Genomic DNA, 21,684 nt, shown 5'->3' on the forward strand with positions numbered 1-21,684 from the left:
GAAGGAAGGCTAGAATCAAGATTAGTGAGCAGATCTTCAAGGGTGTGTCAGAGAACAGTTTCTGTGCCTCTGACTGCTCTGAAGCCAGACTGATGGTCATGGAGACAACCAAAAGATTCAGTGTGGAGAGTAAGCTGGGAGATGGCCAGCTTTTTCAGGAGTTTGTCCGGGAAAGGAGTGATAGAGATTGGGCAATAGTTAGCAGGACAGGTAGGATCGGCAGAAGGCTACAGTCTTTATAATGAAAAAAAAATTAACGAATGGAATTTATAACGAAAAATAAATAATGAAAAAAATAATGAAAATATAGGTGGGAGTGGGGTAAAGAGTTAAATATTGTGGGGTAGCGGTTGAGGTGGGTTTATAGCCAGGGTAAACAGGGGTTTGGGAGGGACGCCCGGAAAAAAAAGAAAGGTAAGAATTTGTTTTTATTTTTTGTCATTATTTTTTTCTTTTGTTATAGATTCATTTGTTATTAGTTAATTCATTAATAAGACATGTAACACGCTTTTTCAGGAGAGGGTGACAAGGGAGTGCTTAAGCAGAGAGGGGAAGTTCCAGTGGCAAAAGGGTGATTGCAGAAATCGGCCAAGGCTGGAGTGAGTGTGTCAATGTGGTTCTTGATAGTTCTGGAGGTGCAGGGGAGCACTTGTTTGGATGACACTTTCATAGATCAGACTTGTCTAAAAACATCGTCAGGTGTGATTGGAGAGAAAAAGGAGAAAGGAGGAGGAGAGGAAGCGGCAGCCATAGGGGGCTGAGAGAGGTAGAGGGAGAGGAAGGGGAGAGAGAGGACAGGATGTCCTGAGTTTCAGTGGTGAATTGATAAGCCAGAGCCGTACAGAGTGGGAACAGGAGAGATAAAAACCACAGAAGGATTGGCCAGCTCCTTGCAGATTTTAAAGTTTGGCTGTGCTGCTAGAGGCTGGAGAGACACAGACGTGGATGTGGGCTCTCTTCTTGGACAGGACAGAGATTCTGCATTGCCTTTGGAGCAGGCGGCAGGCCAGTTTGTCAGAGGATGCACCTGATGGCCTCCGTTTCCTCTCAGTCACCCTAAACTTGCATTTCAGGGAGGCGAGGTCGGAGTCATATCAAGAGTTTCACTTGGAGGCAGGCTTTAGATGGCTTCTCATGACAGGGACAGGGACATCCAGAGTGTTGGAGATAGAAAGATGCAAGTTAAAGATGGCTGTGTCAGAGTGTGAGTCAGCCGCAGGTGTCGGAGGATCAAAGAAAGTAGCGGCAAAGGCTTCCACTGACACACGCTTTATGGGCCGAATGACGAGAAGGTAGGTGGTGGTGCTGGGGTGGGCTTCACCTGGGGGACAGAGAGCTTTGGGTGAGAGGAGAGAATAAAATTATCCGTCCAAGAGAGAGGAGTAGTGAGAGGGTTCGAGAGGGGGATGTCTGAAGAGATGAGAACATCCAACGTGTGCCCGGCACAGTGCGTCAGACCAGAGGGTAGAACGTAGAGAGAGAGAGAGTGTCGCAGATGTTGCAGAAGAGTCCAGACGAGGGATTAGAAGCATCCAGGTGGAAGTTCAGGTCTCTGTGGAGGAGAGGTTGAGAGGTCAGCTCACTCAGAGAGGAAGAGGGCGACCTGGCCAGGAAACCTGTAAATGGTGACCACCAGTCAAAGAGAGGCCAGGAGAGATAGAGAGCCTGCAGTCCAGGCATTCAAAGGAGGAGTAGACCTGCGTAGGAATGACAGAAGCAGGGACCCACTCTGGAAATATCAGAGCCACTCCACCTCCAGGATGGTTGGTTCTGGGCTCGGAGAGGATCTTGAAACCATCAGGGAGGAGAGTGTCAAAACGTGGATGTGAACCATGTCTCAGTGAGAGCAAGGACATTCAGGTCAAATTCTTCAAGGTGGTGGCAGATGTCAGAGGAGTGTTTGACAGCAGAGCGAGAGTTGAGAGTTGAGACATGAGACATGGAGCAGGTTGCCACATTTGAAAGACTTCTGTGGAGAGGTACAGGCTTGAGGTACTCTCTGCAGAGGTGGTAGAGAGGCCTGAGAGTGGGGAGAGGAGGTAGAAGGAGATGACAAATTAGCCAGAGAGGATGAGGAGGGTGCAAGGGAGGTGGCAGAGGAAGAAGGTGGTCGCAAGGAGCCAGAGAGGTGTTGGTAGGAGTAGCAGGAGATGGAAGTTGATAAGACGCGGGAGACGTCCATCAAAAAGGAGGAGATTGGACTGAGGGCCCTGAAACAAGACAGTGCCATTCAGATAGGCATTAATGATGGTCTTGGAGGAGTGGAAGTGGCCAAGAGGACCTCCCACTGAGTGCCACCATTATTGGGAGAGGAGGAAAAAGGAGAGACAACATAGACCATATGAGGGGTCCATTGGTCTGTAGAGGGAACGACAAAGAGGATGTTGGTAAGAGGCTGTCTGGAGGAAGCACTGATGTAGGTATCAGTGATAGGGAGGCCTGGGTAGGAGACCAGGATGTCCCTCTAAAACGTCTTCCTTCCTGACTTAGAGAGAGGGATAGGAAAGGAGATAGAGTAGCAGTTCGAAAAGATAGAGGAGATGGAAAGCACCATAAAGGGTGCGAGGAGGACGCGGGAGGAGGGAGCGAAAGAGTAAAAGGAGAGATGCACAGCCATTGCTGTGCAACACAGGATGTGCTGAGGGGTTTGGGGGTCACACAGTGAGGAACACACAGAATGGGCAGACAGGTACACTAAGAGTACACAAGGTACTCCAAGCAGGGTGGGGTCCTAGAGAATGGGAGAGAGCAAAGAAAGAAATAAAACATGGGAACACATTTAAAAAAGTGCATATGTTTTTTTTTTTCAAAGTTTGTGACATGATTGATTAAATGAAACACTATTCGGCTTTTTATTCCGCATCGACCGAATACTTGATGAAATATTTGGTATTGGCTGAATACTAAATATGCTATTTGGTACACCCCTAGTTTGGGCAAGGTGAATGTTGTCACTTCGGATCTAGTATGATACTTGTAATTACAGCAGATTGATATTTGATTGTGTTTTGGCAAGGCACATTTCTGTTTTTGCTGGAATTGGGACCTTTTTGTGTGGAACTTGATCATCCCTGGGACTTTGGATTCATTGTGACACTGATACCTGGAACTTTATTCAATTGGGATTTCTCAATGGACTTGTCCTTGGACATAAAGCTTGCTTACCTACTAACCTTGAATGGATCTCCCTGAATCTGTCCTTGTGCCATTGGAACTTCTTACTTGCTCATCAGCGGGAGCCTTCCCTGACTTGCTGTGCAGCAGGTATTTGTAAGTCTCATGGGAGTAGGTGGGATTTATGGCAAATATTGTTTTACTAATCTTGTTTTTTCTGTTGCAGCCTTATGAGAGAACCTGGAGGCAATTCCCTCCACCCCTGATATTTTAACCCTTGAGAAGACCCACTGGTACTCACCACTCATTCTTGACAGATCTTGACAGAAAACACTCCTGCATGCCATTAATCAAAATAAATGACGTGCAGCAGTGCCGCTCCACTCTCCATTCTACAACACAGCTGTTGGAGAGTGCCATGCTCAGGGGAAATGTCTTTGACTTGCTTGGTTTTCGAGTCCCATCTTGAATAAGGTGGATAGATCCACAAATCCTACAGTACTGAAGAAGTGCCAGGGTGGCATAAAACATACAGGTCAGTTGGCATGGGGCATGGTCTTTAGCCTTGGACATGTCTCAGACACCTTCTAGTTACCCATTTGGCACTGTGCCTGATGGCTAAATGTGGCTACTAGGTAGCGCTTGCAGCCACGGCCAGTGGATAATGCACCTGGCACATGGCCAAAGACCATGCCCAGGTATTTCCTAGATACCCTATGTGCCTACTGTGTATCGTAACCAGCCATGTCCAGTGGATACACTACCTACGGCATGGCCTTTGACATGTCCTAGCACCTCCTAGCTACCCATTGTGTAAAAAGGGCAGGGCAGGAGACCCGTGCCCAGGGCATGGATCACATGGTCTTGCCCAGTGGCTACCTAGCCATCACCCTTGCCAAAGCACACCCAAGCCATCCGCAGTGGCCAAAGGACATAACAGGAGGCCGTACACATCGAATGCTTTGCCTAAATCATCCTCGTTAGCCTCCACCAATACTCACAAGTTCCTCCCTTCGCCTCAACACTGAATGGCATTCCATGTACTATTAGTCCCTCTTGGAACTCCCTCTCTTTGTATTTAAATCCATGTATTGACTAGCGGCCAACTCCATCTCCCTCTCTATTCCTCCTTGAATGTTGTGCTCTCAAGCACTACTCAACCTATGTGTCCCTATCCACACTGTGCTGCTTCCTTTACTGACTCCTTCATTACGGATACCCTTCAACTGCAAATCCCTACAGCCAGAACAAAGTTATATTACCAGCATCCAGAAAATGCATCCTGCAATCCACGAGCACCCTTCCAATCTTCCCAGGATTTGAATGTACATTGAGCCCTGTTTCCCTTCTGTCATTGCAGCCTGCCGGACCCTTACCTCAAAATAAAGGGCTTGGTCTCTCTTTTGTGTCAGGTAGGAAAGGGGACAGCCACCTAGTTTGGGGCAGTGGCTGTGGTAGAATCTTCTCCTCCTGCTGGGCTCTTCCCCTACTGCATGATGATGACTGATCTGTGGTGAGCCCTGGTTCAGCTGGCCAATGAGAAAGACCGGGCTCAGGGAGTGGCAGGTTCTTTTGGGTCCTGGGATACCACCTCTGTAATTGGAAGATATACTGGCCAAATGAGGTTCCAGGCTAGCAGGGTCCCTTACTGCCGCAACCTGCCGCACAGTGATATTTTCGACTTTTAGTCCGTGGTAAGCACCTAGACGGCAGACATAAGCTGCTGCATCTGGTCCATCTCGGCTCTTTCTTTTTGGCATCTAAATTTGTCAGAGATTGGAAGTACCTGTTCTACTTGGTGGTTGTCGTTAATGAGATATGGCCTGTCTCTTTTGGAAATCACAAGTCCCCAGTGGTTTAATAATGGAGTTTGTGAAGTCGAGAGCGACAGCCAAAGGAAAACCCTGAACAGGAAGAAAAACTTCTGTATCATCAGGAACAGGATAGTCATTGCCAGAGCAGGATGGATATCTGCACTAGAACCGGATGGAAGGCTCTGCCAGGAGAGAATGGAATGCTACGCTAGGGCAGGATGGGAGGCTGCGGTCATAGCATTAGGGCAGGATGAAGGCTTCAAAAACTGAGAACAGGAGGGCTGAAGAGCAAAACAAAAGGAATAGGCAAACAGCAGGTAAGGAGAAGAGGAGGAGACTTCAGGAACAAGCTGGGAACTAAGAAGAACCAGGAGTTCAGGGGTGAAAAGGAGCAAGGAAGGAACCTCTGGATGTAAAGCGTTGGGACGCGCTCGGCCGGAAAACCTTACAGTTTAAATACTCAGTGTCCTAATGATCCGCTTCTCAGTGTTTGGGCGCCAATTTGCGGTGGGCGCATGATGTTATAGTGTGACATATGCGTTGTCCTGTGGGTGCCATCTTGGGTAGGGCATAGCTCCGTATGACTCACACTAACATTTAGGCGCCCCCAACCCCTTCTTCAGGGATTAGTCGAATGCTGTCTGTCTGGACATGTTAGAAAACTCAACCTTTTTGGCATCACAGGTTTAACCCCTTTGAAAGCGTATTATTTTCCCAATAAAATAACTAGTCCAAATATGTTTATGGTTACTACAGAATGATTTGTGTTATTTTTCCCCTTTCAGCCCAGTGATTTAGAAATGTATGAGATTTACAGCGGCTAAAATAATTAATACTTGAATATGTGCAAAACTGTTTGATATTTGAACCCCCTTTATGTGTGCATGTATGCGGACATCATGTGATCGCGGGAGCGCAATCTCGCGAGATCTCGAGGCAACGAGATCGCACGAGCCCGCGCTCCACGGGAGAACGTTGCCGCCACAATTGGCAGAGCGCCAGACCAAGTGGTCGGGTGACAGCGCTGCTCCTGTTGAGGAGCCATTATAGTTGGGGCTCACAGAAGGCTCTGAGCCCAGCTTCCAGGGAATAAGTCCAATGCCACAGGAAGCCACATGGGGGCCCTGGAAGCGTGCAGCATGCCATCCATGAGCACACCATGCCTCCAGTGAAGTAACTGGGAGGCCCAGACAAGAACTGTGAGTAGACTCACCTACCCTGCCTAAGGACAAGTTATGCCCACCAGTTTGTCTTGTCAATAAAGACAGTTAGAACCCACCTAAGCATCCTGTCGTCCTTAGAGGCCACTACAGTATCCAATGCGTGAAGTTGTTATAGTCATATCATGCACACCGACCATGCTGTGGAGTGCACATTCCCTTGCAAAGTGTTACTTTTCTTTGGTAGTAATTCTGTTGATTTGTATTCCTGTTCCTGTGCTGGCTCACGCTGGCTGCAAAATGATAGGCAGGCATTCAAACCCCAGCTGTGGGGACTTTTTTGGCATCACTTTTAGGATATCCTTGGTCATGGCACATCTAGATTACTGTAAGGTGATTTGTACATCACTCCATAATAAACCTGTAGACCGGAGAGGCTGGAAAACCAGGCATCCAAACCTTTTCTCAACCGGAACAAATGTGATAACATCAAACCATCTTTAAAAGACGTTCAATGGCTCCCGGTAAAGTACAGGATCAAACTGACAGAAATCACTGATCAGCATGGGTGCAACTCAGTGTCCTAAAACATCAGGGCACAACACCTGGAGTCCAGGACCCCAGGTCTTAACGTGTCTTACAGTTTAGCCTAAGGGCAAAACCAACCTAACAATGATTCAGAAAACACAAAAAACATTTCTCTTAAAGGAGACCTTCGAATAGGACTTAATGATCCTAAAGCAGTGACTGGGGAATGGTGGATAGGGTTACCATACATTGCACCTGACTGCATTCCTACTTATCTCTATGTTATAGACTTTCTGTCACTGTACTAACATCCTGCCCTGTAACCCTCATCTGCCCAATCATTGCACTTTCACACCTTCGGGTACAACATGCCGAACCAGAAACCCAGAGATGTTTTTATGGGTGGGCAATTGGGGCACGTGCCCTGGTCCTCCTTGAGGGAGGGCCCACCTGCTGCCCATCGTGGTGGGGTGGGAGGGGTAGCACTGCTTGTGGGGGTCGGCACTTCATGGTGTCACCCCTTCCACTGCAGAGAGCAATCACATTAACCCCTACTTGGTGCCCAGCAAGAACTGAATCCAGGTACTGTCGACCCTGAACTACCCCCTCGGTCCATTTGGGCCCTAGAGTCTGGTTAGGTCACACTCACACCTATTTTAAACATCGACATATTCTTTTTGTGGCTTGTAATTCTTCCATCACCCCTGGAACCACTCTCAGAGTGCTCGTTTTTTCTTACATCTCTGTTCTTCCTTCGGGATGGGTTTTTGTACAGTATTTTCTATTTGTTATATTTGTTCTTATTACAGGACGTGTGTTTAATTAAAGTATATATATTTTTACAGAACCTTGATTGGACATTCCCTTTATTTTGAACTGTGATCCTGTGTTGTTTGGGTCACTACTGCTTCACCTTCACACCCTCTTAAGAGCATAGCCTTCCCTCGGGTCACATTACCACAAAAAGCAAAGGAGGTATATCTCTTAAAGGTCCCTGTTTTACCTTTATGATTAAAGCCAAATTGACAGGCCGATTCATGGAATTAATGTGCACGGAAAATGGCAGCGCAAGCGTGAAAATCGCAGCGCAAGTGTGAAAATCACAGCGCAAGCGTGCCAAAAACGCGCACATCGATTCAAGGAAGTCAGTGCGCGTGTACATCCTGGGATGTGCGCTAAAATCGTGGGTGGCGCACGCGGGCGCACACATCATAAAACTGTGTGCGCTATGCGCACAGCAAAAGTGCACATAGCGCAGCGCACACAACAAAAGTGGGAGGAACACTGGGCGGAACACGCGGATAGGGAACAACGCGTGAAAATGTGGCCGTTATTGGGGAAGTACAGGAGGTAAATACTAGCAAAGCCCACACGCGCGCCTACAAAACATATTCATGGAATCGAACAGGGGAAACGTGTGTGCCAAAAAAGACGCACTAATCTGGAAACGCGTACGCCAGCAGGAAGCAGGCGTACGTGGCTCCGTGCAGCATAAAAGTGCGTGCAAACAATAAACAAGCTCAGACGCTCCGATGAATATACCGTTCCTCGCAGCAGTGGTCGTGGGACACCGCAGGAGGAGGAGGATATCCAGGCCCCGAATTTTTACACCCAGGACCAGCCTTTTTGGGATGCCTGATGACCAGGTGTATGGGAGGTACAGGTTTCCACCACACATAATACTCGACCTGGTGAGTGAGTGGGAGGATGACCTCACATCACCCACCCTGTGCTCTCAAGCACTGAGCCCCTTGGAAAAGGTGGTCAATGTACCGCACTTCTTGGCCACTTGTTCATTTCAGCGGACAAGTGCCATAGTGGGGGGGGTGTCACAGGCCACGCAGTCACGCTGCCTACACCAGGTGTTGGCCATCATGACTGCACGCTCCTCAGTCCGCAGGCACATATACATGCCCAGAACACCTGCAGAAAGGCAGGCTGCCGTCCAGGACTTTTACGGGGTGGCACACTTCCCCAAAGTGCTAGGTGCCATTGATTGCACCCATGTGGCTCTACGTCCACCCAGGGCAACTGAGCACATCTATAGAAACCGCGAGCACTGGCATTGCATCAACGTGCAGGTAGTATGTGATGCCAAGGGAATCATCACCTCAGTATATGCCAACTATCCAGGGTCCACCCATGATAGTTTCATTTTCAGAATGTCACCCCTAAACCGGGACCTAGAATCTGGGTGGCATGGCGATACATGGCTGCTTGGTGAGTATAAATGCCTCTGCACATGCATGCATGTCAGATACTGAGTAATGTCACAACCCCACTAATGATACCCATCATCACCTCCCCAGGGGACAGTCCCTACCCTCTGAGCACCCACATGATGACGCCAATTCGGAACCCCACCACACCACCTGAGGTAAGATACAACACAGCCCATATTGCAACCCGGGGCATAGTGGAGCGCACATTTGAAGTGCTCAAGTCACACTTTCGCTCCCTTGACCGCTGTGGTGGGCAGCTGCTATACGCGCCCCCAGTAGTGTGCAGGATCATAGTGGCAGCATGTGTCCTGCACAACGTTGCAACCCACTGGGGCCCGCGGGTGGACATGGTAGTGCCCCCACATCCCCAACCACATGCACGGCCGCTGCGCATGGGAGGTGAAAGGGCACGTAGTGAGGCAGCCCGTACACAGCTGGTGGCTAATTACTTCACCTAAAATCCTACCCCTGTGGAGTGCACACAGCCCTGGCACATACCAGCTGACAATCAATGATGATGACATAAGGGACAGTCAACTGTCACAACCATACCAGCCTGAGATTGGTCACCTGGAAGTGTTACATTTTGTGCATCCCTACCTACTTAAAGACAACCAATGTTGTGTGACAAAAAGACACACATTCATGCTGCATGAATAACTACCCCCTTGAAAAATACAACATGAAAATAGTGCCATGTCACCGAACCCTTCCCCATCTCAGCTACCCAACACACCATGGCATGTCATGCAATGTGAAAGCAACAAAATGAATGCACAACACATGACACAAGTGTCACAAAGTGCACTGTCCCAAATGTAAAAAGGCCACAGACAATATGCTCCCAATAATCAATAAGAAACAGCACACATGACCAAATACTTACCAGCAACAAAGAACAGCAACACAGGATGAAACAGTGTCAAAATACGACAGTACAAAATCAAGGTAGTGCAAGTCTCACAACCTGACTAAGCCAGCACATCGACCCCTTCCAACTGCAGAGTGTTGCTGTCAGGCACATGTGTCAGTGTACTGCATACAACATGAACTGCATCTGCAAAGGAGACGGCCTTGTGAAGACATGAAGAAGGTACATGTGAATAAGGAGAAAGACATGGATGCACAAGCACATATCAATACACCATGCAGTGTTCAATCCAACAACAATCCCCACTAGGGATGTACACACAGTTTTGACTACAGACTACCCACACAGCTCATGGGAGCCCAATGTCACTGTGTAAGTCACTGTCACTTGGTCACACCCTTTGCAAGCCCATGGAAAGGGGAGGCAGGAGGGGTGTGTGTGTCAGGAACCCAAGCATCTAACCCGAAGACAGGACAAGCCTGCATGTGCCCAACTGGAATACACAGTGGATGCCCACGGGAGCCACACAAGGCAACACACTGTAAAACATTTAAAAAAAAAAAAATGGCCATGGGTGGACCAGGGGGGGGAGGGAGGCCACCCAGGAGGTCCGAGGACAGGGTGCACCCCAACATCCACCTGCGTGGATGTTGAGAAAAAAAAATACCTCCATGGGCTCATGGCCTGCATGGCTACGCCAATGTGGGAGAACTGCTGTTGCTCTCTTCACCCTCTGCTGCTACATCAGGAGGTGGCCGTGCTATGGGAGGCAGCCCACGCAAAGCCCTGGTATCGTTCTCCATGGCAGCAAGCATGCGGGCGTGGAAGGTTTCGTTCTGGAGGATGATGGTGCAGAGATCCCCATGCAGAACCTCACGGGTAGCCTGCATTTCTACCTGCATGGCCTGGCGTGATGCCCGGATCTCCGCGCGGGTTGCCTGGAGCTCTGCTGAGAGTGAACGTGTGAGCTGCTCCAGCTGCTGTTCTGACCTAAAATTTCGGGAAGCCTCAAGTTCACCCAGAGTCTCCCTGAGGAAATGGAGTTCTAACCTCAGGGCTTCCCTGTGGCCCTGTGACTCTACAGATATGGCTTCGCGCAGAGTCTCCAGTGCCGCCCGTCGGTCCCTGTTGGATGCCAACATGTCCTCCCTGTGTGATTGGCAAATGGAGTCTGTTGCCTGCTGTTGGAGCTCCATCTGCCTTTCAGGGGGAGAATGGAAGTGGCCACCCTATCCATTGCCTGAGCCATCATTTCACACGATGCTCCCTGTTGTGCTGCTATACCGTACATGGAGTTTTCCCATACAGTATTGCCTGGTGGCACACAGCCACCGCGTCGGCGGGCAACACACCTGTTTGGGGCAAGGCGATCTGCACCTTGCTGGGCTGGCACTGCCTGAGGCTGCAGGACTGCATTCCCCCTCTGATCTGCTGGCCCAGGAACAGGATCAGATGTTGTGGAGTGTGACCCTGCATCCGTAACCGCCAAAGGCAGAGTTACCAACACTGACATCCCCATAGAGGGGCCTACCCCCGGTGCAGGTGGGTTGGACAGAACAGCATCCCTCCCAGAAACACTCACCTGCGACGGCACATATGTCTCACTGTCCGATTCAGCACCTGAATCATAGAGGTCTGCGGAGGTGTACCCAGAGACACCAGTGGACAGTATGGTCTGCAGGAGGATTGGGTTTTCACCCACCACCACCCCACGTCCTCCACTGGTGCCCGGTTGTGGCTGATATTCCACCTGGGTCTGCACCATCTCCTCTACCTCAACAGCATCAAGTGCGTCATCAGCTACATAAACATGAAAGACAACAAATGGAAACAGGCATGAGCACCATAGCACACACATAGGCCTAACAAGCCAGAGATCCAGTACATGAATAACACATGTCCCACATGACTATAACCTTGCCATGCATGCACTGTCAATGAGTTGGAAGGGGGGGCAAAAAGCAGACACTGAGGACTCCAAGATGGAAAAGCAACACATTTGATGCATGCTGGATAGCACTGGCATCACACATTAGCCTGTGAGTGGCATGTCCAATACACATACATGACACATGTCATTACACAGATGGCATGTAGCATAGCCATGGTACTTTTGACAAGTACAGCCATATGTTAGTGAATGAGTACTGTCACCCATCCATGTGAGATGAACATGATGAGATGAAAAATTCAAAATAGTGTGACAAAATACGCATGTGCCACACACTGCAACACATCCAGTTAACGATTATGCAGTGATGGCAGGCAGATGGATACATCAATGGTTCGTCACTTCAACATGACAGGAAACAACAGTCATGTTCCACATTCAAACAGGCCCCAAAAATGAATGTGAGCAGGCCCTTACTCAATCAGCCTGAATGGTCAAATCATTCCCATAACAAGGTAATGAATGTGGGCCATTGTGGGGTGTAATCTATGACAGAAGCATGTCACATATGTGGCATTAGGGCAGAAAAATGCGTTGCAAAAATGGGAGGATTGAAACAATCAGGCAGAACAAACACTGAAAACTTTGAACAATGTTGTTGCAAGATGACAGTTCAAGGGCAACTGCTGTAATGTGGTGCTAATTGGCTACTGTGGTCAGAAGGGATACTGTCATACCCAAATCCAAGGCCGGTGAATGGTTTGGAGGAAGCACATGGGTGACCCATGCCACTCAGGAGTACACATCCTCACCTGGCACTCAATCAGAACAGATCACCCAAGCAACATACACATGGATAACACACACATGCATGGGCACTCACCGGACAATGCTTCATAATCTGGTAGGTCTCCCACGCCTTGGATCTGTTCCTCTGTGATGAAGGTTCCAGCAACAGACTCATGTCCAGTGAGTTGGTCGTCCTCTGGTGGAGACCCACCGCCAGTCACCAGAGTAGAGGCATGATTGGAAGCCAGCTTGTTCTTGGCTCTGCGTTTTAGGTCATTCCACCGCTTGTAGCAATCATCAGCTATGCGCCTCACAAATCCAAGGGCACTAATGTGGTCCGCGATGGTCTGCCAGTGGGCCCTACGTTGAGCAGACATAGTCTTGCAGCCTGCAATCACCACCATTTCATGGCTATGTACCAAAACATAGGCCACAAGTGCATGAAGTTCGGCGTCATTGAAGCTAGGCTTCCTTGATGTGCCAGAGTGTGTAGCTGTGTCTGGGGTGTCAGCCTGTAGTGCAAGAGCACCCTTCTTCTTCTTGGAAGGTGGTGCGGATCCTGAGTGGCTTACGCCGCTCTGGTTAGTAGGGGCAGAAGTGCAGGTGGACTGGGTACTTGAAGTTTGCGAATGCACAATGACCAAAGGTCTCGGTGCAGGCATTGGCTGCAGGGTGATGTTGGCAGGGCCAACGTCGGTGTGATGGACCTGGGCTGACACTGTCCCGGCTGGGAGACTCGGAGCTGGGGTAGATTGAGCTGCAGCTGCCCCTGTAGCCTCCTCACCCTGGCTACTTGGGGCAGCAGATGACATTTCTGCCCCAGATCCACGTGGCCTGGTGACAGCAACTTTCACCGCCACATGTGGCTTAGACTTGGTGACCTGGAAGTCAGCCTGGGAGTCATCCTGTGCTGGTTCAGTTGACAAAATGGGCCGGTCCAACAAGGGCTGAGCTGGGATGGTGTCAGCTACATTTTCCACAACCATGGGGGGGGGATAGGTGGCCCCAGTTGGTCCTCCACACACTGGGCTCTAGGGGAACCCTGCAAATCCTGGCCATGTCCCCTACAGCGTCCACCACGCCCACCTCTTTGAGGTCGGCCACCTTTGCCTCCCTTACTGCTTGGTCGCCTTCCAACCATGGCACTGATGTTGTTGTGCGTATGGGAGTTGCAGTAAACAATTGTCCTGGGCAATTGGGGTTAAAGGGGTAGGGTACTAGATGGAATTCGTACCCTAGTGCTCTAGCAAGGCTGTCTGCGACCCCTGGGGGAAGATGACGGGTCATGCAACACACAGGTACCCCAAAAACAAAATTACACGTGCATGGAACCCCTGGTAGACCACGTGCGTGGAAAAAAGAACCCGCACTGCGCTGTGGCACCCAGAAACACAAAAATAAGCGTACACGTGTTATACGCAGCCTACAATGACCTGAAGGGGTACGCGACACACAAGGGCAACCACAGTTGGAAAATACGTGCGCGACTCACCGTCTGCCTTGAAAAAGAACATGAAAAAGACACGCGTGATGTTGTTGGCCCCGAGACATCATCGCTCCCACCTTGAGCCTGCTGCTGCTGTCGATGTGCCCTGCCCGTTGTTGCCTGCATGTCAGCCACCTGCTGGGGTCCAGTTGTTGGGGTGGCCACCCCTGCTGGACCTCCCACTCCTGACTGTGGCAGGGATGTGTCCTCCACCAGCCTGGCCGCTGGGTCAGGGACAGCTCCACAGCTGGGAAGCGCTGGGAGGACTTCAGGTCCAGGACCCTCAGCAAGTCCCGGCGTCTCCTGAAGGCAAAACATGGGAAGGGGCGCCAGGTCCGCCTTACCAACATGCAGATGAGGGTCCTGGAACGTATAGGCCCAGCGCTCCACCTCCAAGTCCTTGGGAGGCAGACCCGTCCGGAGTCGAGGGGTAAGTGTGCATGCGTACTGATTGGATGCTGTGCATGTTGAGGTGCACACATGTTTACATATCTGTGTATGTACCATGGCATGGTTGGGGTGTGACACATGGATGCGGGTTCCACCTTCATGTACGTGCATGCTGTACATGTGTGTGTGAGGGTATTTGACATGTGTGCCACTGTGATACACCATGGATGCATGTGACACTGACATGTAGGAGGCTGATTGGCAGATGTGAAATGGATGCCGGGATTGCACTGCAACAGGTGGTGTAGATGTACAGATGCATGTACGTCTGGTGGCGTGTGTGCATGAATTTGCCAATCCCTGTGTTGCATGTGATGTCAGGCTAACCTTCGGATGGTCATGGTGTTGGATGGTGCTGGCTGCTGCAACATTCCAGTTCACTTGCGCGTGGTTCTGCCTGCAGGCCCTTGGGAGGGGGGAGAGGGCACACCTGGGAGGACACACACTGTCAATTCATTGGGGCACACCCGTAATACACATACTACCTGCTCACACAGGGCCAATCGTGTGTTAAAATTCCTGTGCACCCCCGAAATACACGTACCCCACTCGCACAGGGACAATCGCGTGTGAAAGATCCCACGCACCCCCGAAATATACGTACCCCGCTCACACAGGGCCAATCGCGTGTGAAAATTCCTGCACACCCCCCAAATACACGTACCCCGCTCGCACACGGCCAATCGTGTGTGAAAGTTCCAGCGCACCCCCAAAATACACGTAGCCTGCTCGCACAAGGCCAATCGCGTGTGATAGTTCCCGTGCACCCCCGAAATACACGTACCCCGCTCGCACAGGGCCAATCACGTGTGAGAGTTCCCGCGCACCCCCGAAATACACGTACCCGGCTCGCACAGGGCCAATCGCGTGTGAAAGTTCCTGCGCACCCTCCGAAATACACGTACCCCACTCGCACAGGGACAATCGCGTGTGAAAGTTCCCGCGCACCCCTGAAATACACGTACCCCGCTCCCACAAGGCCAATCGGGTGTGAAAGTTCCTGCGCACCCCCGAAATACACGTACCCCGCTCGCACAAGCCCAATCGCGTGTGAAAGTTCCTGCGCACCCAGAAATACACGTACCCTGCTTGCACAGGGCCAATCGCGTGTGAAAGTTCCCGCGCACCCCCAAAATACACATACCCCACTCGCACAAGGCCAATCACGTGTGAAAGTTCCCATGCACCCCCGAAATACACGTACCCCGCTCGCACAGGGCCAATCGCGTGTGAAAGTTCCTGCGCACCCCCGAAATACACGTACCCCGCTCTCACAAGGCCAATCGCGTGTGAAAGTTCCCCCGCACTCCCGAAATACACGTACCCCGCTCGCACAAGCCCAATCGCGTGTGAAAGTTCCCGCGCACCCCAGAAATACACATACCCCGCTCGCACAGGGCCAATCACGTGTGAAAATTCCCGCGCACCCCTGAAATATACGTACCCCGCTCGCACAGGGCCAATTGCGTGTGAAAGTTCCCGCGAACCCCTGAAATACACGTACCCCGCTCGCACAATGCCAATCGCATGTCAAAGTTCCCGCGCACCCCCGAAATACATGTACCCCGCTCGCACAGGGCCAATCGCGTGTGAGAGTTCCCGCGCACCCCGAAATACACGTACCCCGCTCCCACAGGGCCAATCGCATGTGAAAGTTCCCGCGCAGCAGGGTACGTGTATTCGGAGGTGTGCGCTGGGATTTTTACAGACGTTTTCGTGGTTGGGGGGCTGTATGCTGGTCCACTGGCCTGTGCGCCATGTACGGGATTTGTGCGCTGTTCATGACGCACAGGGAGGGGTTGGGGTGTAACGGGTGCTGCTGCTGGGTCGCTGCGCTACTCTGTGCCACGGCTGGTTATGGATGTTGAAATCCATGAATAAGCTGTGCGCGGAAATGGATTTTGGCGCACGCGGCTGGCGCAGACTGCCGCACGCGCACACTCTGCGCCAGCCGCGTGCGCCACTTGTGCGCTGAATTGTATGAATTACGCTCTGAATTCCTTGCCGCTGTTAATCATTGAGTCTGGAATGGTTCAAGAGATTCAATTTTCTGACATAATTAATGATTTGCAATATACAAATCTAGAAGTAAATATATAGATCAATCTTGGCAGTGTTTCAGGTACATCAGCCCTGGACAGTGGAACGCATATACTCATTGGGTGCTTCTCATTTAATTCTTTCTATGATTAATTGATTTTGTAGCTGTGTGGGCATCAACTGAAATACTAAGGGAATTGTGATGTTTGTTACAGGTCTTTTTCTCTGCTGCCTAGTCATGTGATTTTCTTGCAAGGGCATGTACTTTGGACACATTCATATAGAAAATAATGGTCATGTCGCACTGTTAGGTTATCATTTTATTGCATAAATACTTGCCTAAACATAATTTTCCTTAATTCTTTTTCGAAATTAATATATTATTCGAAGAACAATTTTGGAAAATGTCTTCAATATAGCATCCTCTTGGGGAAAGAGGTCACAGAGATGTGTAATGTTTATATTTTATTAACTAGATTTAAAGCCATTAAAAGCCTAGACGAGTTTCTATTGAATTTGATCCGTGGGTTTCAAGGGAGGAGGATGACATGGGTTTCTAGTAGGAAGGGAGGAGGGCATGGGTTTCGGGGGGTGGGAGTTGTGCTGTCTGTGACCCAGATGGCCCTGCAGGGACCCATATTCTCCAATGCCTATTTCATTATTTCCATCGCTGAACTACCTTTAACACCTTGCCACCTCAAAGCTTTGCACGTCTCTATTGATGCTCCGTGAAACAAGCGCTCTTAGGTGATTATAAACTTACAATTGGGGCGCTATATTAAACTCTGAAACAAACAGGTATATAAATAAAACTAAAGATCAGCTATGAACACATTCGCTGGTCCATATGCTACTAATAACGACTGTACTTCTTCTGATCTTTCTTTAAACAACATGGCCCGGTCCAGAATCACTTCCAAATCTGTGGTTTCATGGAAATGTGATGTTTATGGGGCGCTGCAGCAATTCCACGTCAGGTACTTTAGTCTTTGGCCATTCAGTTGAAAACCAACATCGATTGGCAAAAGTCATCACAACTAGCTGCTCCAGACTTTGAGGTGTGTCTTATATCCACACACTGGCCCTCATTCCGAATATGGTGGTAGTCATGGCGCTATTTGCGCCATGACTGCCTCCCATACCGGTACCGACTCCGGTTTGGTGCAATGGGGACTTACCGGTCCATTCCGACCTTGGAGGGACCGGTAAATCCCCATTTACCAAACCAGAGGGCTCAATGGGAATGGGGAGGGCGCAAATACCGGGCCGGCGTGTGCCAAGCCCGTTATTTGCGCCTAGGTCCCGTAATGGGTCCCATCCTTAACACCTGGTCAGACCAGGCGTTAAGGAAGGGACCTGCTAAGGGACCTCGTAGTAGGGCGGTAAGGGATTACCGGCACCAGTCTCCTTACCGGTGCCCAGTATCCCTTACCGCCCTAAGCAGATCACATTCAATTCCAAGGTCTAGCACATTCAAGAAATGTGTGTATTTCTGAAGATAGCCTGCCAAATTGGTACAAACTTCTCATGCTGCCCCGTGCATGAACCCTTAACTGATTGGGGCATTTGATGTCCTTGAATGCCACATTTAAGGTGCTAGGGTAAACGTTTATGTTCAAGCAAGAATTGTGTGCCGTTAATAGAAGGTGAGTTTGAAGGCAGAAATATAAAATCTGTTTTCAAACTGATGCAGCCATTTCACAAAACAGTGTTTTTGAATTTGATTTATAATATCTACTTGATAATTCTTTCCTGGTTTTTCAGCAATCTTTTGCTACATGGCTGCTGCTCTGTAATGGGGCACTCCAGCTGCAAGGCCACTGCCCTCACGTCCCCAAGCTACCTTGCTGAGAAGCTCAATATCTCCGGAGGCCTATGATTCACCAGATGTGAGAACATATGCAGACTCCAACTCCGCACTGCAGGAAGGAAAGAACCAGAAGACATGCCTTCTCTGCCTATGTCCCCAGACTCTGGAGGCAAGGCAAGGATCATAAGTTACAGCTTCCCCTCTGCTTTGACATACAAATACTCCAGCATGTATGCCAGCATCGCATTCTCATGCCGGCGCAAATTCTGTGGATTGCGAAGGAATCTGCCAAGTACTTAATTTGTGGGGGTGTTTGCCAGGGCTCAGCTCCGGCATTTATTTCTGAGCCCTGGCACTTATTTTCTCAGACTCTGTCTGATTATTATGCATTGTTTTGCAAACTTTGTTATTTTAACTCTCATTCAGTAGTTGTCGCACAACAAGGGAAAACAGTGTGCACTGGGTGCAGTTTCTTCATCCTGGGTCAGTTCATTGCTATTGCTGAACCGACCCAGATGGGCAGGACAGTGCTAGTTTTCATGGATAACAATGAGTTGGAAGGTGACAATGCTGGGTGCTCGAGTCATCCTGCATGACAGTGGTGCAGGTCTGCTACTGCAGTGTGCGATGACAATAGGAGGGCAGTCACCAGCCATCAGCGTCCACACAGGGTCAAAGTCAGGGAAAAGGCTACTGCTTAAGAGGAGTGTTTGCCATGAGTGCCAAACTATGCACAAATAATTTGCTGCAGTGTTTTACAGGCAAGTTCAACAGTTCAGGAATTATTTTTTCCTGCGTTTATCAATTAATTTACTATAAGAGGAAAGCATGTTTACTTTGTTTTCTGTGGATAGATTGTCAACCTGTTCCACTTGCCACCTATTGAATCCGAGCCAAACAGTTACAATAATGACGTGTTTAAAGAATCACTCACACATTTGCCTTAAACTGGTGTGTTATGTTATTTTATGTTGATTGGTATCTATACATTTCACGTCTGCCAAGGGCAGTGGCGCCCACAATAGCCTGTAAGAGTTGCAGGTTTTACCCTAAATATGCTGGGCCGGGAGTTGCCTGCACCGATGTGTCCCAGATGTACTAGAATATATGTGGGCCCTGGAACATATATATATTATTTTTTACAAATTAAGCACTGAATCTGCCTGCTTTTTCCAACAGGAAAAGGATAACTGGGAAGAAAAATGAAAAGGAGAAGCACTGGGAAGAGTGAGTAGGAGAAACTGACAGACTATAAGGAACGCAGATAAGAAGAACTGGGAAGAAGAAGAAGAAGAAGAAGAAGAAGAAGAAGAAGAAGAAGAAGAAGAAGAAGGTGGAGGAGTACTGGGATGAAGGAGTAGGAGAAACAGTGGGATGAAGGAGTAGGAGAAACTGATAGACTTTAAAGGACGCAGAGAAGAACTGGGAAGAAGAAGGAAAAGGAGAAGTACTGGGATGAAGAAGGAAAAGAAGAAGGTGGAGGAGGACGTGAATGAAGGAGAAGGAAAATTAATGGGGCAAATGGGAAGGACTTGGATGAAGCAAAAGGAGAAAGAGTAGGATGAAGGAGTAGGAAGGACTGTAATGAAGGTCTACGGATGCGAGACAGACTGTGACACAGATTCCAAAAATGACCATGCATTATATGGCTCTGAAGTTTTTTCTTTGTTTTCCATGCACTAACACATTAGTGGCAGACACAAGCAAGCTGATTGGATGCAAGCACATGAGGAAGTAGACAGCAAGAAAAGATGCATGCACTTGGATGCCAGCACACTGGGAGGAAACCAGACAGCTTAATTAAAATGTACTCGTACACCAATCAGACAGCCTACATGTACAGGAATACTTTGGCAAAATTGCCTTTGCCAGCTGTCAGTCAAAATGAAAAAGGCCTTAATCAGTTCTCAATACATATGCATTAACAGATTCATAAAGAAATTAAGCGATCGGGCTACTGAAACCAATGTGCTGGGCGCTATGTTCTGCGGTAATCCATTTTTCTGCAGAAAACCAGCTAAAATTGCAGGTGTTTCTTGGAGGAAAACACATATAAATGTTGTGCCTTCCAAGGCTGTTCCTATAATGTTGTTTGCCCTTTCCTGGACTAACAAAAGTGGGATGACGTGCTATGATCTATAGTTAAAAGAGAGTCTGAAAATAAGCTTTTTGGAAATCCTAACCTTATGATGCACAGACTGTTGGAACCCACGCCTGCCCATCTTTGAAATGAAAGGTCACATTATATTGAAAGTACAAGGCAGTGGATGGTTACATCTCTGTACATCTCCAACAGTCACTGAAAAGCACAGCCAGGGATATATTCAAATATACAGGTTTTTAGAAGTCATTGGAGTATTATTTAATGAGATCCTTCCAAATGACAAGCCATGTTCAATGCATTTTAAACACTTTTCTTTGATCATCAAGGAACGGGGCGAGGAGTAACTTATACAATAATGTCTGCCATCCATTGAAAAGGACGGAGTTTGGAGATATCACACCGGCATTCCGATGACTGCCCACGTGGAGGAAACCTGGTCAAAACATATGTCTGGGTTTCTCCACATCTGTATATTTTGGTCACAAGCAAAATGCATCTCTACATAGGAACCCCGCACCAGAGTCTGTCTGGGATTCACATGTCCTTGGTTATTACATTACTCCATTTGGCCCAGTGTGTCTGGAGGATAGCTCAGCGGCAACGCGCTCGCCTTGGAAGCAAGACGACACGGAGCAACACAGGTTCGCTCCCCGTGTCCGCGCTTAGAAACCTCTGGGTATTACGCGTGTTATAAGTCACCTATCACATCATATCAGAATTAGTTAATTTCCACAGATTGTGCCTGGTTTTACTGTGTCAGACTCCCTCATCCTATTTGCGGATGGCACCGGCAGCGTACAAATAAGGGTCCTTGCATTCTATAATTGTATGGCTTTCAATTGACAGCAAAGCCTATCAAGAAGGAGAATATCGTGGGGTTAGCTCAAGCAATCTACCCCGGTGAGCCCGGGTATCTGTCAGAAGTGTGTAGACGTATAGACTGACTCGTTGATAACAGAATTGGAGCTAGTGTACTCAAGTAGGATAAGTCCGAAAATATTTGGGTCCTTTGCTCTTTGAGTGTTGGTTCAATAGCTCACTGCCTCTGTGACTGTGTCTGATATGAGCCTAGATGCCATGGCCCTCATTATAGGTTTGCCGGTATCCCATCAGTAATTACGGCGGGATACCGCCAAACCTGCCTTAGCAGTATATTACGGGCAGTGGAAAGCTGGTACATTCTTATTCCCATGGATTCCCTGAATTGTTAACGGTGCCAGTGATTCAGACATTTATTTGCCAGTAAGGGCCTGAACTCCCAGCTGGTCAGGCCTGCTTGGAGATCCGTGGCCCCCACCGGCAAACTTGAAGTGTGCCAGTCCATAAAAAACACTGGAGCCCCAATTAGCAGTATTTTGTCCGGACCAGCACACTTATAATGTGGCTCATATATGACTCTGTTCCC

The sequence above is a fragment of the Ambystoma mexicanum genome, chromosome 1q (assembly GCF_040938575.1).
Source record: "Ambystoma mexicanum isolate Mex_15411 chromosome 1q, UKY_AmexF1_1, whole genome shotgun sequence".
Lineage (NCBI taxonomy): Eukaryota > Metazoa > Chordata > Amphibia > Caudata > Ambystomatidae > Ambystoma > Ambystoma mexicanum.